Raw genomic sequence first — 25,215 nt, forward strand, 5'->3', positions numbered from 1 at the left:
AATACCATTTGGAGGCATTTAATGTTCAAGCAAAAACAGGTGATTTTTGACAAAAGAGATAACACCCCCCCATTACGTCATGCTTCAGAAAGGTGAAAAATGGTCCGTTTTCAAATGTTTTATTTTTGAACGTCAGTTCACATTTGTAGGTAGATCATCAATTTAAGAGCTAAAATTAGCATGTTTAAAGCGATTTTCATGCTTCCAGGGCCCCTAAACACAAGATTTGTGGAACAGTTAAAAGTGCATGAAAATGGCCAATTTACTCACTCTGAGGTCTCAAAAAGGGTTTCTTCACCCCGGGAAGTGAATTAAATACAATTTGGAGGCATTTAATGTTCAAGCAAAAACAGGTGATTTTTGACAAAAGAGATTACACCCCCCCATTACGTCATACTTCAGAAAGGTGAAAAATGGTCCGTTTTCAAATGTATTATTTTTTAACGTCAGTTCACATTTGTAGGTAGATCATCAGTTTAAGAGCTAAAATTTGCATGTTTAAAGTGATTTTCATGCTTCCAGGGGCCCAGGAAGTCAATTAAATACCATTTGGAGGCATTTAATGTTCAAGCAAAAACAGGTGATTTTTGACAAAAGAGATAGCACCCCCCATTACGTCATGCTTCAGAAAGGTGAAAAATGGTCCGTTTTCAAATGTTTTATTTTTGAACGTCAGTTCACATTTGTAGGTAGATCATCAGTTTAAGAGCTAAAATTAGCATGTTTAAAGTGATTATCATGCTTCCAGGGGCCTGGTAAGTGAATTAAATACCATTTGGAGGCATTTAATGTTCAAGCAAAAACAGGTGATTTTTGACAAAAGAGATAACACCCCCCCATTACGTCATGCTTCAGAAAGGTGAAAAATGGTCCGTTTTCAAATGTTTTATTTTTGAACGTCAGTTCACATTTGTAGGTAGATCATCAGTTTAAGAGCTAAAATTAGCATGTTTAAAGTGATTTTCATGCTTCCAGGGCCCCTAAACACAAGATTTGTGGAACAGTTAAAAGTGCATGAAAATGGCCAATTTACTCACTCTGAGGTCTCAAAAAGGGTTTCTTCACCCCGGGAAGTGAATTAAATACAATTTGGAGGCATTTAATGTTCAAGCGAAACAGGTGATTTTTGACAAAAGAGATAACACCCCCCCATTACGTCATGCTTCAGAAAGGTGAAAAATGGTCCGTTTTCAGATGTATTATTTTTGAACGTCAGTTTACATTTGTAGGTAGATCATCAGTTTAAGAGCTAAAATTAGCATGTTTAAAGTGATTTTTATGCTTCCAGGGGCCCAGGAAGTCAATTAAATACCATTTGGAGGCATTTAATGTTCAAGCAAAAACAGGTGATTTTTGACAAAAGAGATAACCCCCCCCCATTACGTCATGCTTCAGAAAGGTGAAAAATGGTCCGTTTTCAAATGTTTTATTTTTGAACGTCAGCTCACATTTGTAGGTAGATCATCAGTTTAAGAGCTAAAATTAGCATGTTTAAAGTGATTATCATGCTTCCAGGGGCCTGGGAAGTGAATTAAATACCATTTGGAGGCATTTAATGTTCAAGCAAAAACAGGTTATTTTTGACAAAAGAGATAACACCCCCCCATTACGTCATGCTTCAGAAAGGTGAAAAATGGTCCGTTTTCAAATGTTTTATTTTTGAACGTCAGTTCACATTTTTAGGTAGATCATCAGTTTAAGAGCTAAAATTAGCATGTTTAAAGTGATTATCATGCTTCCAGGGGCCTGGGAAGTGAATTAAATACCATTTGGAGGCATTTAATGTTCAAGCAAAAACAGGTGATTTTTGACAAAAGAGATAACACCCCCCCATTACGTCATGCTTCAGAAAGGTGAAAAATGGTCCGTTTTCAAATGTTTTATTTTTGAACGTCAGTTCACATTTGTAGGTAGATCATCAGTTTAAGAGCTAAAATTAGCATGTTTAAAGTGATTATCATGCTTCCAGGTGCCTGGGAAGTGAATTAAATACCATTTGGAGGCATTTCATGTTCAAGCAAAAACAGGTGATTTTTGACAAAAGAGATAACACCCCCCCATTACGTCATGCTTCAGAAAGGTGAAAAATGGTCAGTTTTCAAATGTTTTATTTTTTTCAACGTCAGTTCACATTTGTAGGTAGATCAACAGTTTAAGAGCTAACATTAGCATGTTTAAAGTGATTATCATGCTTCCAGGGGCCTGGGAAGTATATTAAATACCATTTGGAGGCATTTAATGTTCAAGCAAAAACAGGTGATTTTTGACAAAAGAGATAACACCCCCCCATTACGTCATGCTTCAGAAAGGTGAAAAATGGTCCGTTTTCAAATGTTTTATTTTTGAACGTCAGTTCACATTTGTAGGTAGATCATAAGTTTAAGAGCTAAAATTAGCATGTTTAAAGTGATTTTCATGCTTCCAGGGGCCCGGGAAGTGAATTAAATACCATTTGGAGGCATTTAATGTTCAAGCAAAAAAAGGTGATTTTTGACAAAAGAGATAACACCCCCCCATTACGTCATGCTTCAGAAAGGTGAAAAATGATCCGTTTTCAAATGTTTTATTTTTGAACGTCAGTTCACATTTGTAGGTAGATCATCAGTTTAAGAGCTAAAATTAGCATGTTTAAAGTGATTTTCATGCTTCCAGGGGCACGGGAAGTGAATTAAATACCATTTGGAGGCATTTAATGTTCAAGCAAAAACAGGTGATTTTTGACAAAAGAGATAACACCCCCATTACGTCATGCTTCAGAAAGGTGAAAAATGGTCAGTTTTCAAATGTTTTATTTTTGAACGTCAGTTCACATTTGTAGGTAGATCATCAGTTTAAGAGCTAAAATTAGCATGTTTAAAGTGATTTTCATGCTTCCAGGGGCACGGGAAGTGAATTAAATACCATTTGGAGGCATTTAATGTTCAAGCAAAAACAGGTGATTTTTGACAAAAGAGATAACACCCCCCATTACGTCATGCTTCAGAAAGGTGAAAAATGGTCAGTTTTCAAATGTTTTATTTTTGAACGTCAGTTCACATTTGTAGGTAGATCATCAGTTTAAGAGCTAAAATTAGCATGTTTAAAGTGATTTTCATGCTTCCAGGGGCCCTAAACACAAGATTTGTGGAACAGTTTAAAGTGCATAAAAATGGCCAATTTGCTCACTCTGAGGTCTCAAAAAGGGTTTCTTCACCCCGGGAAGTGAATTAAATACCATTTGGAGGCATTTAATGTTCAAGCAAAAACAGGTGATTTTTGACAAAAGAGATAACACCCCCCATTACGTCATGCTTCAGAAAGGTGAAAAATGGTCCGTTTTCAAATGTTTTATTTTTGAACGTCAGTTCACATTTGTAGGTAGATCATCAGTTTAAGAGCTAAAATGAGCATGTTTAAAGTGATTATCATGCTTCCAGGGGCCTGGGAAGTGAATTAAATACCATTTGGAGTCATTTATTGTTCAAGCAAAAACAGGTGATTTTTGACAAAAGAGATAACACCCCCCCATTACGTCATGCTTCAGAAAGGTGAAAAATGGTCCGTTTTCAAATGTATTATTTTTAAACGTCAGTTCACATTTGTAGGTAGATCATCAGTTTAAGAGCTAAAATTAGCATGTTTAAAGTGATTTTCATGCTTCCAGGGGCCCGGTAAGTGAATTAAATACCATTTGGAGGCATTTAATGTTCAAGCAAAAAAAGGTGATTTTTGACAAAAGAGATAACACCCCCCATTACGTCATGCTTCAGAAAGGTGAAAAATGGTCAGTTTTCAAATGTTTTATTTTTGAACGTCAGTTCACATTTGTAGGTAGATCTTCAGTTTAAGAGCTAAAATTAGCATGTTTAAAGTGATTTTCATGCTTCCAGGGGCATGGGAAGTGAATTAAATACCATTTGGAGGCATTTAATGTTCAAGCAAAAACAGGTGATTTTTGACAAAAGAGACAACACCCCCCATTACGTCATGCTTCAGAAAGGTGAAAAATGGTCCGTTTTCAAATGTTTTATTTTTGAACGTCAGTTCACATTTGTAGGTAGATCATCAGTTTAAGAGCTAAAATTAGCATGTTTAAAGTGATTTTCATGCTTCCAGGGCCCCTAAACACAAGATTTGTGGAACAATTAAAAGTGCATGAAAATGGCCAATTTAATCACTCTGAGGTCTCAAAAAGGGTTTCTTCACCCCGGGAAGTGAATTAAATACAATTTGGAGGCATTTAATGTTCAAGCAAAAACAGGTGATTTTTGACAAAAGAGATAACACCCCCCATTACGTCATGCTTCAGAAAGGTGAAAAATGGTCCGTTTTCAAATGTATTATTTTTGAACGTCAGTTCACATTTGTAGGTAGATCATCAGTTTAAGAGCTAAAATTAGCATGTTTAAAGTGATTTTCATGCTTCCAGGGGCCCAGGAAGTCAATTAAATACCATTTGGAGGCATTTAATGTTCAAGCAAAAACAGGTGATTTTTGACAAAAGAGATAACACCCCCCCATTACGTCATGCTTCAGAAAGGTGAAAAATAGTCCGTTTTCAAATGTTTTATTTTTGAACGTCAGTTCACATTTGTAGGTAGATCATCAGTTTAAGAGCTAAAATTAGCATGTTTAAAGTGATTATCATGCTTCCAGGGGCCTGGGAAGTGAATTAAATACCATTTGGAGGCATTTAATGTTCAAGCAAAAACAGGTGATATTTGACAAAAGAGATAACACCCCCCCATTACGTCATGCTTCAGAAAGGTGAAAAATGGTCCGTTTTCAAATGTTTTATTTTTGAACGTCAGTTCACATTTGTAGGTAGATCATCAGTTTAAGAGCTAAAATTAGCATGTTTAAAGTGATTATCATGCTTCCAGGGGCCTGGGAAGTGAATTAAATACCATTTGGAGGCATTTAATGTTCAAGCAAAAACAGGTTATTTTTGACAAAAGAGATAACACCCCCCCATTACGTCATGCTTCAGAAAGGTGAAAAATGGTCCGTTTTCAAATGTTTTATTTTTGAACGTCAGTTCACATTTTTAGGTAGATCATCAGTTTAAGAGCTAAAATTAGCATGTTTAAAGTGATTATCATGCTTCCAGGGGCCTGGGAAGTGAATTAAATACCATTTGGAGGCATTTAATGTTCAAGCAAAAACAGGTGATTTTTGACAAAAGAGATAACACCCCCCCATTACGTCATGCTTCAGAAAGGTGAAAAATGGTCCGTTTTCAAATGTTTTATTTTTGAACGTCAGTTCACATTTTTAGGTAGATCATCAGTTTAAGAGCTAAAATTAGCATGTTTAAAGTGATTTTCATGCTTCCAGGGCCCCTAATCACAAGATTTGTGGAACAGTTAAAAGTGCATGAAAATGGCCAATTTACTCACTCTGAGGTCTCAAAAAGGGTTTCTTCACCCCGGGAAGTGAATTAAATACAATTTGTAGGCATTTAATGTTCAAGCAAAAACAGGTGATTTTTGACAAAAGAGATAACACCCCCCATTACGTCATGCTTCAGAAAGGTGAAAAATGGTCCGTTTTCAAATGTATTATTTTTGAACGTCAGTTCACATTTGTAGGTAGATCATCAGTTTAAGAGCTAAAATTAGCATGTTTAAAGTGATTTTCATGCTTCCAGGGCCCCTAAACACAAGATTTGTGGATCAGTTAAAAGTGCATGAAAATGGCCAATTTACTCACTCTGAGGTCTCAAAAAGGGTTTCTTCACCCCGGGAAGTGAATTAAATACCATTTGGAGGCATTTAATGTTCAAGCAAAAACAGGTGATTTTTGACAAAAGAGATAACACCCCCCCCATTACGTCATGCTTCAGAAAGGTGAAAAATGGTCCGTTTTCAAATGTTTTATTTTTGAACGTCAGTTCACATTTGTAGGTAGATCATCAGTTTAAGAGCTAAAATTAGCATGTTTAAAGTGATTATCATGCTTCCAGGGGCCTGGGAAGTGAATTAAATACCATTTGGAGGCATTTAATGTTCAAGCAAAAACAGGTGATTTTTGACAAAAGAGATATCACCCCCCCATTACGTCATGCTTCAGAAAGGTGAAAAATGGTCAGTTTTCAAATGTTTTATTTTTGAACGTCAGTTCACATTTGTAGGTAGATCATCAGTTTAAGAGCTAAAATTAGCATGTTTAAAGTGATTATCATGCTTCCAGGGGCCTGGGAAGTGAATTAAATACCATTTGGAGGCATTTAATGTTCAAGCAAAAACAGGTGATTTTTGACAAAAGAGATAACACCCCCCCATTACGTCATGCTTCAGAAAGGTGAAAAATGGTCCGTTTTCAAATGTTTTATTTTTGAACGTCAGTTCACATTTGTAGGTAGATCATCAATTTAAGAGCTAAAATTAGCATGTTTAAAGCGATTTTCATGCTTCCAGGGCCCCTAAACACAAGATTTGTGGAACAGTTAAAAGTGCATGAAAATGGCCAATTTACTCACTCTGAGGTCTCAAAAAGGGTTTCTTCACCCCGGGAAGTGAATTAAATACAATTTGGAGGCATTTAATGTTCAAGCAAAAACAGGTGATTTTTGACAAAAGAGATTACACCCCCCCATTACGTCATACTTCAGAAAGGTGAAAAATGGTCCGTTTTCAAATGTATTATTTTTTAACGTCAGTTCACATTTGTAGGTAGATCATCAGTTTAAGAGCTAAAATTTGCATGTTTAAAGTGATTTTCATGCTTCCAGGGGCCCAGGAAGTCAATTAAATACCATTTGGAGGCATTTAATGTTCAAGCAAAAACAGGTGATTTTTGACAAAAGAGATAGCACCCCCCATTACGTCATGCTTCAGAAAGGTGAAAAATGGTCCGTTTTCAAATGTTTTATTTTTGAACGTCAGTTCACATTTGTAGGTAGATCATCAGTTTAAGAGCTAAAATTAGCATGTTTAAAGTGATTATCATGCTTCCAGGGGCCTGGGAAGGGAATTAAATACCATTTGGAGGCATTTAATGTTCAAGCAAAAACAGGTGATTTTTGACAAAAGAGATAACACCCCCCCATTACGTCATGCTTCAGAAAGGTGAAAAATGGTCCGTTTTCAAATGTTTTATTTTTGAACGTCAGTTCACATTTGTAGGTAGATCATCAGTTTAAGAGCTAAAATTAGCATGTTTAAAGTGATTTTCATGCTTCCAGGGCCCCTAAACACAAGATTTGTGGAACAGTTAAAAGTGCATGAAAATGGCCAATTTACTCACTCTGAGGTCTCAAAAAGGGTTTCTTCACCCCGGGAAGTGAATTAAATACAATTTGGAGGCATTTAATGTTCAAGCGAAACAGGTGATTTTTGACAAAAGAGATAACACCCCCCCATTACGTCATGCTTCAGAAAGGTGAAAAATGGTCCGTTTTCAGATGTATTATTTTTGAACGTCAGTTCACATTTGTAGGTAGATCATCAGTTTAAGAGCTAAAATTAGCATGTTTAAAGTGATTTTTATGCTTCCAGGGGCCCAGGAAGTCAATTAAATACCATTTGGAGGCATTTAATGTTCAAGCAAAAACAGGTGATTTTTGACAAAAGAGATAACCCCCCCCATTACGTCATGCTTCAGAAAGGTGAAAAATGGTCCGTTTTCAAATGTTTTATTTTTGACCGTCAGCTCACATTTGTAGGTAGATCATCAGTTTAAGAGCTAAAATTAGCATGTTTAAAGTGATTATCATGCTTCCAGGGGCCTGGGAAGTGAATTAAATACCATTTGGAGGCATTTAATGTTCAAGCAAAAACAGGTTATTTTTGACAAAAGAGATAACACCCCCCCATTACGTCATGCTTCAGAAAGGTGAAAAATGGTCCGTTTTCAAATGTTTTATTTTTGAACGTCAGTTCACATTTTTAGGTAGATCATCAGTTTAAGAGCTAAAATTAGCATGTTTAAAGTGATTTTCATGCTTCCAGGGCCCCTAAACACAAGATTTGTGGAACAGTTAAAAGTGCATGAAAATGGCCAATTTACTCACTCTGAGGCCCTCAAAAAGGGTTTCTTCACCCCGGTAAGTGAATTAAATACAATTTGGAGGCATTTAATGTTCAAGCAAAAACAGGTGATTTTTGACAAAAGAGATAACACCCCCCTATTACATCATGCTTCAGAAAGGTGAAAAATGGTCCGTTTTCAAATGTGTTATTTTTGAACGTCAGTTCACATTTGTAGGTAGATCATCAGTTTAAGAGCTAAAATTAGCATGTTTAAAGTGATTTTCATGCTTTCAGGGGCCCAGGAAGTCAATTAAATACCATTTGGAGGCATTTAATGTTCAAGCAAAAACAGGTGATTTTTGACAAAAGAGATAACACCCCCCATTACGTCATGCTTCAGAAAGGTGAAAAATGGTCCGTTTTCAAATGTTTTATTTTTGAACGTCAGTTCACATTTGTAGGTAGATCATCAGTTTAAGAGCTAAAATTAGCATGTTTAAAGTGATTATCATGCTTCCAGGGGCCTGGGAAGTGAATTAAATACCATTTGGAGGCATTTAATGTTCAAGCAAAAACAGGTGATTTTTGACAAAAGAGATAACACCCCCCCATTACGTCATGCTTCAGAAAGGTGAAAAATGGTCCGTTTTCAAATGTTTTATTTTTGAACGTCAGTTCACATTTGTAGGTAGATCATCAGTTTAAGAGCTAAAATTAGCATGTTTAAAGTGATTATCATGCTTCCAGGTGCCTGGGAAGTGAATTAAATACCATTTGGAGGCATTTCATGTTCAAGCAAAAACAGGTGATTTTTGACAAAAGAGATAACACCCCCCCATTACGTCATGCTTCAGAAAGGTGAAAAATGGTCAGTTTTCAAATGTTTTATTTTTTTCAACGTCAGTTCACATTTGTAGGTAGATCAACAGTTTAAGAGCTAACATTAGCATGTTTAAAGTGATTATCATGCTTCCAGGGGCCTGGGAAGTATATTAAATACCATTTGGAGGCATTTAATGTTCAAGCAAAAACAGGTGATTTTTGACAAAAGAGATAACACCCCCCCATTACGTCATGCTTCAGAAAGGTGAAAAATGGTCCGTTTTCAAATGTTTTATTTTTGAACGTCAGTTCACATTTGTAGGTAGATCATCAGTTTAAGAGCTAAAATTAGCATGTTTAAAGTGATTTTCATGCTTCCAGGGCCCCTAAACACAAGATTTGTGGAACAGTTAAAAGTGCATGAAAATGGCCAATTTACTCACTCTGAGGTCTCAAAAAGGGTATCTTCACCCCGTCAAGTAAATTAAATACAATTTGGAGGCATTTAATGTTCAAGCAAAAACAGGTGATTTTTGACAAAAGAGATAACACCCCCCCCATTACGTCATGCTTCAGAAAGGTGAAAAATGGTCCGTTTTCAAATGTATTATTTTTGAACGTCAGTTCACATTTGTAGGTAGATCATAAGTTTAAGAGCTAAAATTAGCATGTTTAAAGTGATTTTCATGCTTCCAGGGGCCCGGGAAGTGAATTAAATACCATTTGGAGGCATTTAATGTTCAAGCAAAAAAAGGTGATTTTTGACAAAAGAGATAACACCCCCCCATTACGTCATGCTTCAGAAAGGTGAAAAATGGTCCGTTTTCAAATGTTTTATTTTTGAACGTCAGTTCACATTTGTGGGTAGATCATCAGTTTAAGAGCTAAAATTAGCATGTTTAAAGTGATTTTCATGCTTCCAGGGGCACGGGAAGTGAATTAAATACCATTTGGAGGCATTTAATGTTCAAGCAAAAACAGGTGATTTTTGACAAAAGAGATAACACCCCCATTACGTCATGCTTCAGAAAGGTGAAAAATGGTCAGTTTTCAAATGTTTTATTTTTGAACGTCAGTTCACATTTGTAGGTAGATCATCAGTTTAAGAGCTAAAATTAGCATGTTTAAAGTGATTTTCATGCTTCCAGGGGCACGGGAAGTGAATTAAATACCATTTGGAGGCATTTAATGTTCAAGCAAAAACAGGTGATTTTTGACAAAAGAGATAACACCCCCCATTACGTCATGCTTCAGAAAGGTGAAAAATGGTCAGTTTTCAAATGTTTTATTTTTGAACGTCAGTTCACATTTGTAGGTAGATCATCAGTTTAAGAGCTAAAATTAGCATGTTTAAAGTGATTTTCATGCTTCCAGGGGCCCTAAACACAAGATTTGTGGAACAGTTTAAAGTGCATAAAAATGGCCAATTTGCTCACTCTGAGGTCTCAAAAAGGGTTTCTTCACCCCGGGAAGTGAATTAAATACCATTTGGAGGCATTTAATGTTCAAGCAAAAACAGGTGATTTTTGACAAAAGAGATAACACCCCCCATTACGTCATGCTTCAGAAAGGTGAAAAATGGTCCGTTTTCAAATGTTTTATTTTTGAACGTCAGTTCACATTTGTAGGTAGATCATCAGTTTAAGAGCTAAAATTAGCATGTTTAAAGTGATTTTCATGCTTCCAGGGGCACGGGAAGTGAATTAAATACCATTTGGAGGCATTTAATGTTCAAGCAAAAACAGGTGATTTTTGACAAAAGAGATAACACCCCCCATTACGTCATGCTTCAGAAAGGTGAAAAATGGTCAGTTTTCAAATGTTTTATTTTTGAACGTCAGTTCACATTTGTAGGTAGATCATCAGTTTAAGAGCTAAAATTAGCATGTTTAAAGTGATTTTCATGCTTCCAGGGGCCCTAAACACAAGATTTGTGGAACAGTTTAAAGTGCATAAAAATGGCCAATTTGCTCACTCTGAGGTCTCAAAAAGGGTTTCTTCACCCCGGGAAGTGAATTAAATACCATTTGGAGGCATTTAATGTTCAAGCAAAAACAGGTGATTTTTGACAAAAGAGATAACACCCCCCATTACGTCATGCTTCAGAAAGGTGAAAAATGGTCCGTTTTCAAATGTTTTATTTTTGAACGTCAGTTCACATTTGTAGGTAGATCATCAGTTTAAGAGCTAAAATGAGCATGTTTAAAGTGATTATCATGCTTCCAGGGGCCTGGGAAGTGAATTAAATACCATTTGGAGTCATTTATTGTTCAAGCAAAAACAGGTGATTTTTGACAAAAGAGATAACACCCCCCCATTACGTCATGCTTCAGAAAGGTGAAAAATGGTCCGTTTTCAAATGTATTATTTTTAAACGTCAGTTCACATTTGTAGGTAGATCATCAGTTTAAGAGCTAAAATTAGCATGTTTAAAGTGATTTTCATGCTTCCAGGGGCCCGGTAAGTGAATTAAATACCATTTGGAGGCATTTAATGTTCAAGCAAAAAAAGGTGATTTTTGACAAAAGAGATAACACCCCCCATTACGTCATGCTTCAGAAAGGTGAAAAATGGTCAGTTTTCAAATGTTTTATTTTTGAACGTCAGTTCACATTTGTAGGTAGATCTTCAGTTTAAGAGCTAAAATTAGCATGTTTAAAGTGATTTTCATGCTTCCAGGGGCATGGGAAGTGAATTAAATACCATTTGGAGGCATTTAATGTTCAAGCAAAAACAGGTGATTTTTGACAAAAGAGACAACACCCCCCATTACGTCATGCTTCAGAAAGGTGAAAAATGGTCCGTTTTCAAATGTTTTATTTTTGAACGTCAGTTCACATTTGTAGGTAGATCATCAGTTTAAGAGCTAAAATTAGCATGTTTAAAGTGATTTTCATGCTTCCAGGGCCCCTAAACACAAGATTTGTGGAACAATTAAAAGTGCATGAAAATGGCCAATTTAATCACTCTGAGGTCTCAAAAAGGGTTTCTTCACCCCGGGAAGTGAATTAAATACAATTTGGAGGCATTTAATGTTCAAGCAAAAACAGGTGATTTTTGACAAAAGAGATAACACCCCCCATTACGTCATGCTTCAGAAAGGTGAAAAATGGTCCGTTTTCAAATGTATTATTTTTGAACGTCAGTTCACATTTGTAGGTAGATCATCAGTTTAAGAGCTAAAATTAGCATGTTTAAAGTGATTTTCATGCTTCCAGGGGCCCAGGAAGTCAATTAAATACCATTTGGAGGCATTTAATGTTCAAGCAAAAACAGGTGATTTTTGACAAAAGAGATAACACCCCCCCATTACGTCATGCTTCAGAAAGGTGAAAAATAGTCCGTTTTCAAATGTTTTATTTTTGAACGTCAGTTCACATTTGTAGGTAGATCATCAGTTTAAGAGCTAAAATTAGCATGTTTAAAGTGATTATCATGCTTCCAGGGGCCTGGGAAGTGAATTAAATACCATTTGGAGGCATTTAATGTTCAAGCAAAAACAGGTGATATTTGACAAAAGAGATAACACCCCCCCATTACGTCATGCTTCAGAAAGGTGAAAAATGGTCCGTTTTCAAATGTTTTATTTTTGAACGTCAGTTCACATTTGTAGGTAGATCATCAGTTTAAGAGCTAAAATTAGCATGTTTAAAGTGATTATCATGCTTCCAGGGGCCTGGGAAGTGAATTAAATACCATTTGGAGGCATTTAATGTTCAAGCAAAAACAGGTTATTTTTGACAAAAGAGATAACACCCCCCCATTACGTCATGCTTCAGAAAGGTGAAAAATGGTCCGTTTTCAAATGTTTTATTTTTGAACGTCAGTTCACATTTTTAGGTAGATCATCAGTTTAAGAGCTAAAATTAGCATGTTTAAAGTGATTATCATGCTTCCAGGGGCCTGGGAAGTGAATTAAATACCATTTGGAGGCATTTAATGTTCAAGCAAAAACAGGTGATTTTTGACAAAAGAGATAACACCCCCCCATTACGTCATGCTTCAGAAAGGTGAAAAATGGTCCGTTTTCAAATGTTTTATTTTTGAACGTCAGTTCACATTTTTAGGTAGATCATCAGTTTAAGAGCTAAAATTAGCATGTTTAAAGTGATTTTCATGCTTCCAGGGCCCCTAATCACAAGATTTGTGGAACAGTTAAAAGTGCATGAAAATGGCCAATTTACTCACTCTGAGGTCTCAAAAAGGGTTTCTTCACCCCGGGAAGTGAATTAAATACAATTTGTAGGCATTTAATGTTCAAGCAAAAACAGGTGATTTTTGACAAAAGAGATAACACCCCCCATTACGTCATGCTTCAGAAAGGTGAAAAATGGTCCGTTTTCAAATGTATTATTTTTGAACGTCAGTTCACATTTGTAGGTAGATCATCAGTTTAAGAGCTAAAATTAGCATGTTTAAAGTGATTTTCATGCTTCCAGGGCCCCTAAACACAAGATTTGTGGATCAGTTAAAAGTGCATGAAAATGGCCAATTTACTCACTCTGAGGTCTCAAAAAGGGTTTCTTCACCCCGGGAAGTGAATTAAATACCATTTGGAGGCATTTAATGTTCAAGCAAAAACAGGTGATTTTTGACAAAAGAGATAACACCCCCCCCATTACGTCATGCTTCAGAAAGGTGAAAAATGGTCCGTTTTCAAATGTTTTATTTTTGAACGTCAGTTCACATTTGTAGGTAGATCATCAGTTTAAGAGCTAAAATTAGCATGTTTAAAGTGATTATCATGCTTCCAGGGGCCTGGGAAGTGAATTAAATACCATTTGGAGGCATTTAATGTTCAAGCAAAAACAGGTGATTTTTGACAAAAGAGATATCACCCCCCCATTACGTCATGCTTCAGAAAGGTGAAAAATGGTCAGTTTTCAAATGTTTTATTTTTGAACGTCAGTTCACATTTGTAGGTAGATCATCAGTTTAAGAGCTAAAATTAGCATGTTTAAAGTGATTATCATGCTTCCAGGGGCCTGGGAAGTGAATTAAATACCATTTGGAGGCATTTAATGTTCAAGCAAAAACAGGTGATTTTTGACAAAAGAGATAACACCCCCCCATTACGTCATGCTTCAGAAAGGTGAAAAATGGTCCGTTTTCAAATGTTTTATTTTTGAACGTCAGTTCACATTTGTAGGTAGATCATCAATTTAAGAGCTAAAATTAGCATGTTTAAAGCGATTTTCATGCTTCCAGGGCCCCTAAACACAAGATTTGTGGAACAGTTAAAAGTGCATGAAAATGGCCAATTTACTCACTCTGAGGTCTCAAAAAGGGTTTCTTCACCCCGGGAAGTGAATTAAATACAATTTGGAGGCATTTAATGTTCAAGCAAAAACAGGTGATTTTTGACAAAAGAGATTACACCCCCCCATTACGTCATACTTCAGAAAGGTGAAAAATGGTCCGTTTTCAAATGTATTATTTTTTAACGTCAGTTCACATTTGTAGGTAGATCATCAGTTTAAGAGCTAAAATTTGCATGTTTAAAGTGATTTTCATGCTTCCAGGGGCCCAGGAAGTCAATTAAATACCATTTGGAGGCATTTAATGTTCAAGCAAAAACAGGTGATTTTTGACAAAAGAGATAGCACCCCCCATTACGTCATGCTTCAGAAAGGTGAAAAATGGTCCGTTTTCAAATGTTTTATTTTTGAACGTCAGTTCACATTTGTAGGTAGATCATCAGTTTAAGAGCTAAAATTAGCATGTTTAAAGTGATTATCATGCTTCCAGGGGCCTGGGAAGGGAATTAAATACCATTTGGAGGCATTTAATGTTCAAGCAAAAACAGGTGATTTTTGACAAAAGAGATAACACCCCCCCATTACGTCATGCTTCAGAAAGGTGAAAAATGGTCCGTTTTCAAATGTTTTATTTTTGAACGTCAGTTCACATTTGTAGGTAGATCATCAGTTTAAGAGCTAAAATTAGCATGTTTAAAGTGATTTTCATGCTTCCAGGGCCCCTAAACACAAGATTTGTGGAACAGTTAAAAGTGCATGAAAATGGCCAATTTACTCACTCTGAGGTCTCAAAAAGGGTTTCTTCACCCCGGGAAGTGAATTAAATACAATTTGGAGGCATTTAATGTTCAAGCGAAACAGGTGATTTTTGACAAAAGAGATAACACCCCCCCATTACGTCATGCTTCAGAAAGGTGAAAAATGGTCCGTTTTCAGATGTATTATTTTTGAACGTCAGTTCACATTTGTAGGTAGATCATCAGTTTAAGAGCTAAAATTAGCATGTTTAAAGTGATTTTTATGCTTCCAGGGGCCCAGGAAGTCAATTAAATACCATTTGGAGGCATTTAATGTTCAAGCAAAAACAGGTGATTTTTGACAAAAGAGATAACCCCCCCCATTACGTCATGCTTCAGAAAGGTGAAAAATGGTCCGTTTTCAAATGTTTTATTTTTGACCGTCAGCTCACATTTGTAGGTAGATCATCAGTTTAAGAGCTAAAATTAGCATGTTTAAAGTGATTATCATGCTTCCAGGGGCCTGGGAAGTGAATTAAATACCATTTGGAGGCATTTAATGTTCAAGCAAAAACAGGTTATTTTTGACAAAAGAGATAACACCCCCCCATTACGTCATGCTTCAGAAAGGTGAAAAATGGTCCGTTTTCAAATGTTTTATTTTTGAACGTCAGTTCACATTTTTAGGTAGATCATCAGTTTAAGAGCTAAAATTAGCATGTTTAAAGTGATTTTCATGCTTCCAGGGCCCCTAAACACAAGATTTGTGGAACAGTTAAAAGTGCATGAAAATGGCCAATTTACTCACTCTGAGGCCCTCAAAAAGGGTTTCTTCACCCCGGTAAGTGAATTAAATACAATTTGGAGGCATTTAATGTTCAAGCAAAAACAGGTGATTTTTGACAAAAGAGATAACACCCCCCTATTACATCATGCTTCAGAAAGGTGAAAAATGGTCCGTTTTCAAATGTGTTATTTTTGAACGTCAGTTCACATTTGTAGGTAGATCATCAGTTTAAGAGCTAAAATTAGCATGTTTAAAGTGATTTTCATGCTTTCAGGGGCCCAGGAAGTCAATTAAATACCATTTGGAGGCATTTAATGTTCAAGCAAAAACAGGTGATTTTTGACAAAAGAGATAACACCCCCCATTACGTCATGCTTCAGAAAGGTGAAAAATGGTCCGTTTTCAAATGTTTTATTTTTGAACGTCAGTTCACATTTGTAGGTAGATCATCAGTTTAAGAGCTAAAATTAGCATGTTTAAAGTGATTATCATGCTTCCAGGGGCCTGGGAAGTGAATTAAATACCATTTGGAGGCATTTAATGTTCAAGCAAAAACAGGTGATTTTTGACAAAAGAGATAACACCCCCCCATTACGTCATGCTTCAGAAAGGTGAAAAATGGTCCGTTTTCAAATGTTTTATTTTTGAACGTCAGTTCACATTTGTAGGTAGATCATCAGTTTAAGAGCTAAAATTAGCATGTTTAAAGTGATTATCATGCTTCCAGGTGCCTGGGAAGTGAATTAAATACCATTTGGAGGCATTTCATGTTCAAGCAAAAACAGGTGATTTTTGACAAAAGAGATAACACCCCCCCATTACGTCATGCTTCAGAAAGGTGAAAAATGGTCAGTTTTCAAATGTTTTATTTTTTTCAACGTCAGTTCACATTTGTAGGTAGATCAACAGTTTAAGAGCTAACATTAGCATGTTTAAAGTGATTATCATGCTTCCAGGGGCCTGGGAAGTATATTAAATACCATTTGGAGGCATTTAATGTTCAAGCAAAAACAGGTGATTTTTGACAAAAGAGATAACACCCCCCCATTACGTCATGCTTCAGAAAGGTGAAAAATGGTCCGTTTTCAAATGTTTTATTTTTGAACGTCAGTTCACATTTGTAGGTAGATCATCAGTTTAAGAGCTAAAATTAGCATGTTTAAAGTGATTTTCATGCTTCCAGGGCCCCTAAACACAAGATTTGTGGAACAGTTAAAAGTGCATGAAAATGGCCAATTTACTCACTCTGAGGTCTCAAAAAGGGTATCTTCACCCCGTCAAGTAAATTAAATACAATTTGGAGGCATTTAATGTTCAAGCAAAAACAGGTGATTTTTGACAAAAGAGATAACACCCCCCCCATTACGTCATGCTTCAGAAAGGTGAAAAATGGTCCGTTTTCAAATGTATTATTTTTGAACGTCAGTTCACATTTGTAGGTAGATCATAAGTTTAAGAGCTAAAATTAGCATGTTTAAAGTGATTTTCATGCTTCCAGGGGCCCGGGAAGTGAATTAAATACCATTTGGAGGCATTTAATGTTCAAGCAAAAAAAGGTGATTTTTGACAAAAGAGATAACACCCCCCCATTACGTCATGCTTCAGAAAGGTGAAAAATGGTCCGTTTTCAAATGTTTTATTTTTGAACGTCAGTTCACATTTGTGGGTAGATCATCAGTTTAAGAGCTAAAATTAGCATGTTTAAAGTGATTTTCATGCTTCCAGGGGCACGGGAAGTGAATTAAATACCATTTGGAGGCATTTAATGTTCAAGCAAAAACAGGTGATTTTTGACAAAAGAGATAACACCCCCATTACGTCATGCTTCAGAAAGGTGAAAAATGGTCAGTTTTCAAATGTTTTATTTTTGAACGTCAGTTCACATTTGTAGGTAGATCATCAGTTTAAGAGCTAAAATTAGCATGTTTAAAGTGATTTTCATGCTTCCAGGGGCACGGGAAGTGAATTAAATACCATTTGGAGGCATTTAATGTTCAAGCAAAAACAGGTGATTTTTGACAAAAGAGATAACACCCCCCATTACGTCATGCTTCAGAAAGGTGAAAAATGGTCAGTTTTCAAATGTTTTATTTTTGAACGTCAGTTCACATTTGTAGGTAGATCATCAGTTTAAGAGCTAAAATTAGCATGTTTAAAGTGATTTTCATGCTTCCAGGGGCCCTAAACACAAGATTTGTGGAACAGTTTAAAGTGCATAAAAATGGCCAATTTGCTCACTCTGAGGTCTCAAAAAGGGTTTCTTCACCCCGGGAAGTGAATTAAATACCATTTGGAGGCATTTAATGTTCAAGCAAAAACAGGTGATTTTTGACAAAAGAGATAACACCCCCCATTACGTCATGCTTCAGAAAGGTGAAAAATGGTCCGTTTTCAAATGTTTTATTTTTGAACGTCAGTTCACATTTGTAGGTAGATCATCAGTTTAAGAGCTAAAATTAGCATGTTTAAAGTGATTATCATGCTTCCAGGGGCCTGGGAAGTGAATTAAATACCATTTGGAGTCATTTATTGTTCAAGCAAAAACAGGTGATTTTTGACAAAAGAGATGACACCCCCCCATTACGTCATGCTTCAGAAAGGTGAAAAATGGTCCGTTTTCAAATGTATTATTTTTAAACGTCAGTTCACATTTGTAGGTAGATCATCAGTTTAAGAGCTAAAATTAGCATGTTTAAAGTGATTTTCATGCTTCCAGGGGCCCGGTAAGTGAATTAAATACCATTTGGAGGCATTTAATGTTCAAGCAAAAAAAGGTGATTTTTGACAAAAGAGATAACACCCCCCATTACGTCATGCTTCAGAAAGGTGAAAAATGGTCCGTTTTCAAATGTTTTATTTTTGAACGTCAGTTCACATTTGTAGGTAGATCTTCAGTTTAAGAGCTAAAATTAGCATGTTTAAAGTGATTTTCATGCTTCCAGGGGCACGGGAAGTGAATTAAATACCATTTGGAGGCATTTAATGTTCAAGCAAAAACAGGTGATTTTTGACAAAAGAAATAACACCCCCCATTACGTCATGCTTCAGAAAGGTGAAAAATGGTCAGTTTTCAAATGTTTTATTTTTGAACGTCAGTTCACATTTGTAGGTAGATCATCAGTTTAAGAGCTAAAATTAGCATGTTTAAAGTGATTTTCATGCTTCCAGGGCCCCTAAACACAAGATTTGTGGAACAATTAAAAGTGCATGAAAATGGCCAATTTAATCACTCTGAGGTCTCAAAAAGGGTTTCTTCACCCCGGGAAGTGAATTAAATACAATTTGGAGGCATTTAATGTTCAAGCAAAAACAGGTGATTTTTGACAAAAGAGATAACACCCCCCATTACGTCATGCTTCAGAAAGGTGAAAAATGGTCCGTTTTCAAATGTATTATTTTTGAACGTCAGTTCACATTTGTAGGTAGATCATCAGTTTAAGAGCTAAAATTAGCATGTTTAAAGTGATTTTCATGCTTCCAGGGGCCCAGGAAGTCAATTAAATACCATTTGGAGGCATTTAATGTTCAAGCAAAAACAGGTGATTTTTGACAAAAGAGATAACACCCCCCCATTACGTCATGCTTCAGAAAGGTGAAAAATAGTCCGTTTTCAAATGTTTTATTTTTGAACGTCAGTTCACATTTGTAGGTAGATCATCAGTTTAAGAGCTAAAATTAGCATGTTTAAAGTGATTATCATGCTTCCAGGGGCCTGGGAAGTGAATTAAATACCATTTGGAGGCATTTAATGTTCAAGCAAAAACAGGTGATATTTGACAAAAGAGATAACACCCCCCCATTACGTCATGCTTCAGAAAGGTGAAAAATGGTCCGTTTTCAAATGTTTTATTTTTGAACGTCAGTTCACATTTGTAGGTAGATCATCAGTTTAAGAGCTAAAATTAGCATGTTTAAAGTGATTATCATGCTTCCAGGGGCCTGGGAAGTGAATTAAATACCATTTGGAGGCATTTAATGTTCAAGCAAAAACAGGTTATTTTTGACAAAAGAGATAACACCCCCCCATTACGTCATGCTTCAGAAAGGTGAAAAATGGTCCGTTTTCAAATGTTTTATTTTTGAACGTCAGTTCACATTTTTAGGTAGATCATCAGTTTAAGAGCTAAAATTAGCATGTTTAAAGTGATTATCATGCTTCCAGGGGCCTGGGAAGTGAATTAAATACCATTTGGAGGCATTTAATGTTCAAGCAAAAACAGGTGATTTTTGACAAAAGAGATAACACCCCCCCATTACGTCATGCTTCAGAAAGGTGAAAAATGGTCCGTTTTCAAATGTTTTATTTTTGAACGTCAGTTCACATTTTTAGGTAGATCATCAGTTTAAGAGCTAAAATTAGCATGTTTAAAGTGATTTTCATGCTTCCAGGGCCCCTAATCACAAGATTTGTGGAACAGTTAAAAGTGCATGAAAATGGCCAATTTACTCACTCTGAGGTCTCAAAAAGGGTTTCTTCACCCCGGGAAGTGAATTAAATACAATTTGTAGGCATTTAATGTTCAAGCAAAAACAGGTGATTTTTGACAAAAGAGATAACACCCCCCATTACGTCATGCTTCAGAAAGGTGAAAAATGGTCCGTTTTCAAATGTATTATTTTTGAACGTCAGTTCACATTTGTAGGTAGATCATCAGTTTAAGAGCTAAAATTAGCATGTTTAAAGTGATTTTCATGCTTCCAGGGCCCCTAAACACAAGATTTGTGGATCAGTTAAAAGTGCATGAAAATGGCCAATTTACTCACTCTGAGGTCTCAAAAAGGGTTTCTTCACCCCGGGAAGTGAATTAAATACCATTTGGAGGCATTTAATGTTCAAGCAAAAACAGGTGATTTTTGACAAAAGAGATAACACCCCCCCCATTACGTCATGCTTCAGAAAGGTGAAAAATGGTCCGTTTTCAAATGTTTTATTTTTGAACGTCAGTTCACATTTGTAGGTAGATCATCAGTTTAAGAGCTAAAATTAGCATGTTTAAAGTGATTATCATGCTTCCAGGGGCCTGGGAAGTGAATTAAATACCATTTGGAGGCATTTAATGTTCAAGCAAAAACAGGTGATTTTTGACAAAAGAGATATCACCCCCCCATTACGTCATGCTTCAGAAAGGTGAAAAATGGTCAGTTTTCAAATGTTTTATTTTTGAACGTCAGTTCACATTTGTAGGTAGATCATCAGTTTAAGAGCTAAAATTAGCATGTTTAAAGTGATTATCATGCTTCCAGGGGCCTGGGAAGTGAATTAAATACCATTTGGAGGCATTTAATGTTCAAGCAAAAACAGGTGATTTTTGACAAAAGAGATAACACCCCCCCATTACGTCATGCTTCAGAAAGGTGAAAAATGGTCCGTTTTCAAATGTTTTATTTTTGAACGTCAGTTCACATTTGTAGGTAGATCATCAATTTAAGAGCTAAAATTAGCATGTTTAAAGCGATTTTCATGCTTCCAGGGCCCCTAAACACAAGATTTGTGGAACAGTTAAAAGTGCATGAAAATGGCCAATTTACTCACTCTGAGGTCTCAAAAAGGGTTTCTTCACCCCGGGAAGTGAATTAAATACAATTTGGAGGCATTTAATGTTCAAGCAAAAACAGGTGATTTTTGACAAAAGAGATTACACCCCCCCATTACGTCATACTTCAGAAAGGTGAAAAATGGTCCGTTTTCAAATGTATTATTTTTTAACGTCAGTTCACATTTGTAGGTAGATCATCAGTTTAAGAGCTAAAATTTGCATGTTTAAAGTGATTATCATGCTTCCAGGGGCCTGGGAAGGGAATTAAATACCATTTGGAGGCATTTAATGTTCAAGCAAAAACAGGTGATTTTTGACAAAAGAGATAACACCCCCCCATTACGTCATGCTTCAGAAAGGTGAAAAATGGTCCGTTTTCAAATGTTTTATTTTTGAACGTCAGTTCACATTTGTAGGTAGATCATCAGTTTAAGAGCTAAAATTAGCATGTTTAAAGTGATTTTCATGCTTCCAGGGCCCCTAAACACAAGATTTGTGGAACAGTTAAAAGTGCATGAAAATGGCCAATTTACTCACTCTGAGGTCTCAAAAAGGGTTTCTTCACCCCGGGAAGTGAATTAAATACAATTTGGAGGCATTTAATGTTCAAGCGAAACAGGTGATTTTTGACAAAAGAGATAACACCCCCCCATTACGTCATGCTTCAGAAAGGTGAAAAATGGTCCGTTTTCAGATGTATTATTTTTGAACGTCAGTTCACATTTGTAGGTAGATCATCAGTTTAAGAGCTAAAATTAGCATGTTTAAAGTGATTTTTATGCTTCCAGGGGCCCAGGAAGTCAATTAAATACCATTTGGAGGCATTTAATGTTCAAGCAAAAACAGGTAATTTTTGACAAAAGAGATAACCCCCCCCCATTACGTCATGCTTCAGAAAGGTGAAAAATGGTCCGTTTTCAAATGTTTTATTTTTGAACGTCAGCTCACATTTGTAGGTAGATCATCAGTTTAAGAGCTAAAATTAGCATGTTTAAAGTGATTATCATGCTTCCAGGGGCCTGGGAAGTGAATTAAATACCATTTGGAGGCATTTAATGTTCAAGCAAAAACAGGTTATTTTTGACAAAAGAGATAACACCCCCCCATTACGTCATGCTTCAGAAAGGTGAAAAATGGTCCGTTTTCAAATGTTTTATTTTTGAACGTCAGTTCACATTTTTAGGTAGATCATCAGTTTAAGAGCTAAAATTAGCATGTTTAAAGTGATTTTCATGCTTCCAGGGCCCCTAAACACAAGATTTGTGGAACAGTTAAAAGTGCATGAAAATGGCCAATTTACTCACTCTGAGGCCCTCAAAAAGGGTTTCTTCACCCCGGTAAGTGAATTAAATACAATTTGGAGGCATTTAATGTTCAAGCAAAAACAGGTGATTTTTGACAAAAGAGATAACACCCCCCTATTACATCATGCTTCAGAAAGGTGAAAAATGGTCCGTTTTCAAATGTGTTATTTTTGAACGTCAGTTCACATTTGTAGGTAGATCATCAGTTTAAGAGCTAAAATTAGCATGTTTAAAGTGATTTTCATGCTTTCAGGGGCCCAGGAAGTCAATTAAATACCATTTGGAGGCATTTAATGTTCAAGCAAAAACAGGTGATTTTTGACAAAAGAGATAACACCCCCCATTACGTCATGCTTCAGAAAGGTGAAAAATGGTCCGTTTTCAAATGTTTTATTTTTGAACGTCAGTTCACATTTGTAGGTAGATCATCAGTTTAAGAGCTAAAATTAGCATGTTTAAAGTGATTATCATGCTTCCAGGGGCCTGGGAAGTGAATTAAATACCATTTGGAGGCATTTAATGTTCAAGCAAAAACAGGTGATTTTTGACAAAAGAGATAACACCCCCCCATTACGTCATGCTTCAGAAAGGTGAAAAATGGTCCGTTTTCAAATGTTTTATTTTTGAACGTCAGTTCACATTTGTAGGTAGATCATCAGTTTAAGAGCTAAAATTAGCATGTTTAAAGTGATTATCATGCTTCCAGGTGCCTGGGAAGTGAATTAAATACCATTTGGAGGCATTTCATGTTCAAGCAAAAACAGGTGATTTTTGACAAAAGAGATAACACCCCCCCATTACGTCATGCTTCAGAAAGGTGAAAAATGGTCAGTTTTCAAATGTTTTATTTTTTTCAACGTCAGTTCACATTTGTAGGTAGATCAACAGTTTAAGAGCTAACATTAGCATGTTTAAAGTGATTATCATGCTTCCAGGGGCCTGGGAAGTATATTAAATACCATTTGGAGGCATTTAATGTTCAAGCAAAAACAGGTGATTTTTGACAAAAGAGATAACACCCCCCCATTACGTCATGCTTCAGAAAGGTGAAAAATGGTCCGTTTTCAAATGTTTTATTTTTGAACGTCAGTTCACATTTGTAGGTAGATCATCAGTTTAAGAGCTAAAATTAGCATGTTTAAAGTGATTTTCATGCTTCCAGGGCCCCTAAACACAAGATTTGTGGAACAGTTAAAAGTGCATGAAAATGGCCAATTTACTCACTCTGAGGTCTCAAAAAGGGTATCTTCACCCCGTCAAGTAAATTAAATACAATTTGGAGGCATTTAATGTTCAAGCAAAAACAGGTGATTTTTGACAAAAGAGATAACACCCCCCCCATTACGTCATGCTTCAGAAAGGTGAAAAATGGTCCGTTTTCAAATGTATTATTTTTGAACGTCAGTTCACATTTGTAGGTAGATCATAAGTTTAAGAGCTAAAATTAGCATGTTTAAAGTGATTTTCATGCTTCCAGGGGCCCGGGAAGTGAATTAAATACCATTTGGAGGCATTTAATGTTCAAGCAAAAAAAGGTGATTTTTGACAAAAGAGATAACACCCCCCCATTACGTCATGCTTCAGAAAGGTGAAAAATGGTCCGTTTTCAAATGTTTTATTTTTGAACGTCAGTTCACATTTGTGGGTAGATCATCAGTTTAAGAGCTAAAATTAGCATGTTTAAAGTGATTTTCATGCTTCCAGGGGCACGGGAAGTGAATTAAATACCATTTGGAGGCATTTAATGTTCAAGCAAAAACAGGTGATTTTTGACAAAAGAGATAACACCCCCATTACGTCATGCTTCAGAAAGGTGAAAAATGGTCAGTTTTCAAATGTTTTATTTTTGAACGTCAGTTCACATTTGTAGGTAGATCATCAGTTTAAGAGCTAAAATTAGCATGTTTAAAGTGATTTTCATGCTTCCAGGGGCACGGGAAGTGAATTAAATACCATTTGGAGGCATTTAATGTTCAAGCAAAAACAGGTGATTTTTGACAAAAGAGATAACACCCCCCATTACGTCATGCTTCAGAAAGGTGAAAAATGGTCAGTTTTCAAATGTTTTATTTTTGAACGTCAGTTCACATTTGTAGGTAGATCATCAGTTTAAGAGCTAAAATTAGCATGTTTAAAGTGATTTTCATGCTTCCAGGGGCCCTAAACACAAGATTTGTGGAACAGTTTAAAGTGCATAAAAATGGCCAATTTGCTCACTCTGAGGTCTCAAAAAGGGTTTCTTCACCCCGGGAAGTGAATTAAATACCATTTGGAGGCATTTAATGTTCAAGCAAAAACAGGTGATTTTTGACAAAAGAGATAACACCCCCCATTACGTCATGCTTCAGAAAGGTGAAAAATGGTCCGTTTTCAAATGTTTTATTTTTGAACGTCAGTTCACATTTGTAGGTAGATCATCAGTTTAAGAGCTAAAATTAGCATGTTTAAAGTGATTATCATGCTTCCAGGGGCCTGGGAAGTGAATTAAATACCATTTGGAGTCATTTATTGTTCAAGCAAAAACAGGTGATTTTTGACAAAAGAGATGACACCCCCCCATTACGTCATGCTTCAGAAAGGTGAAAAATGGTCCGTTTTCAAATGTATTATTTTTAAACGTCAGTTCACATTTGTAGGTAGATCATCAGTTTAAGAGCTAAAATTAGCATGTTTAAAGTGATTTTCATGCTTCCAGGGGCCCGGTAAGTGAATTAAATACCATTTGGAGGCATTTAATGTTCAAGCAAAAAAAGGTGATTTTTGACAAAAGAGATAACACCCCCCATTACGTCATGCTTCAGAAAGGTGAAAAATGGTC

This window comes from Lissotriton helveticus, chromosome 4_1 (genome assembly GCF_964261635.1).
Source record: "Lissotriton helveticus chromosome 4_1, aLisHel1.1, whole genome shotgun sequence".
NCBI classification, from domain to species: Eukaryota; Metazoa; Chordata; class Amphibia; order Caudata; family Salamandridae; genus Lissotriton; species Lissotriton helveticus.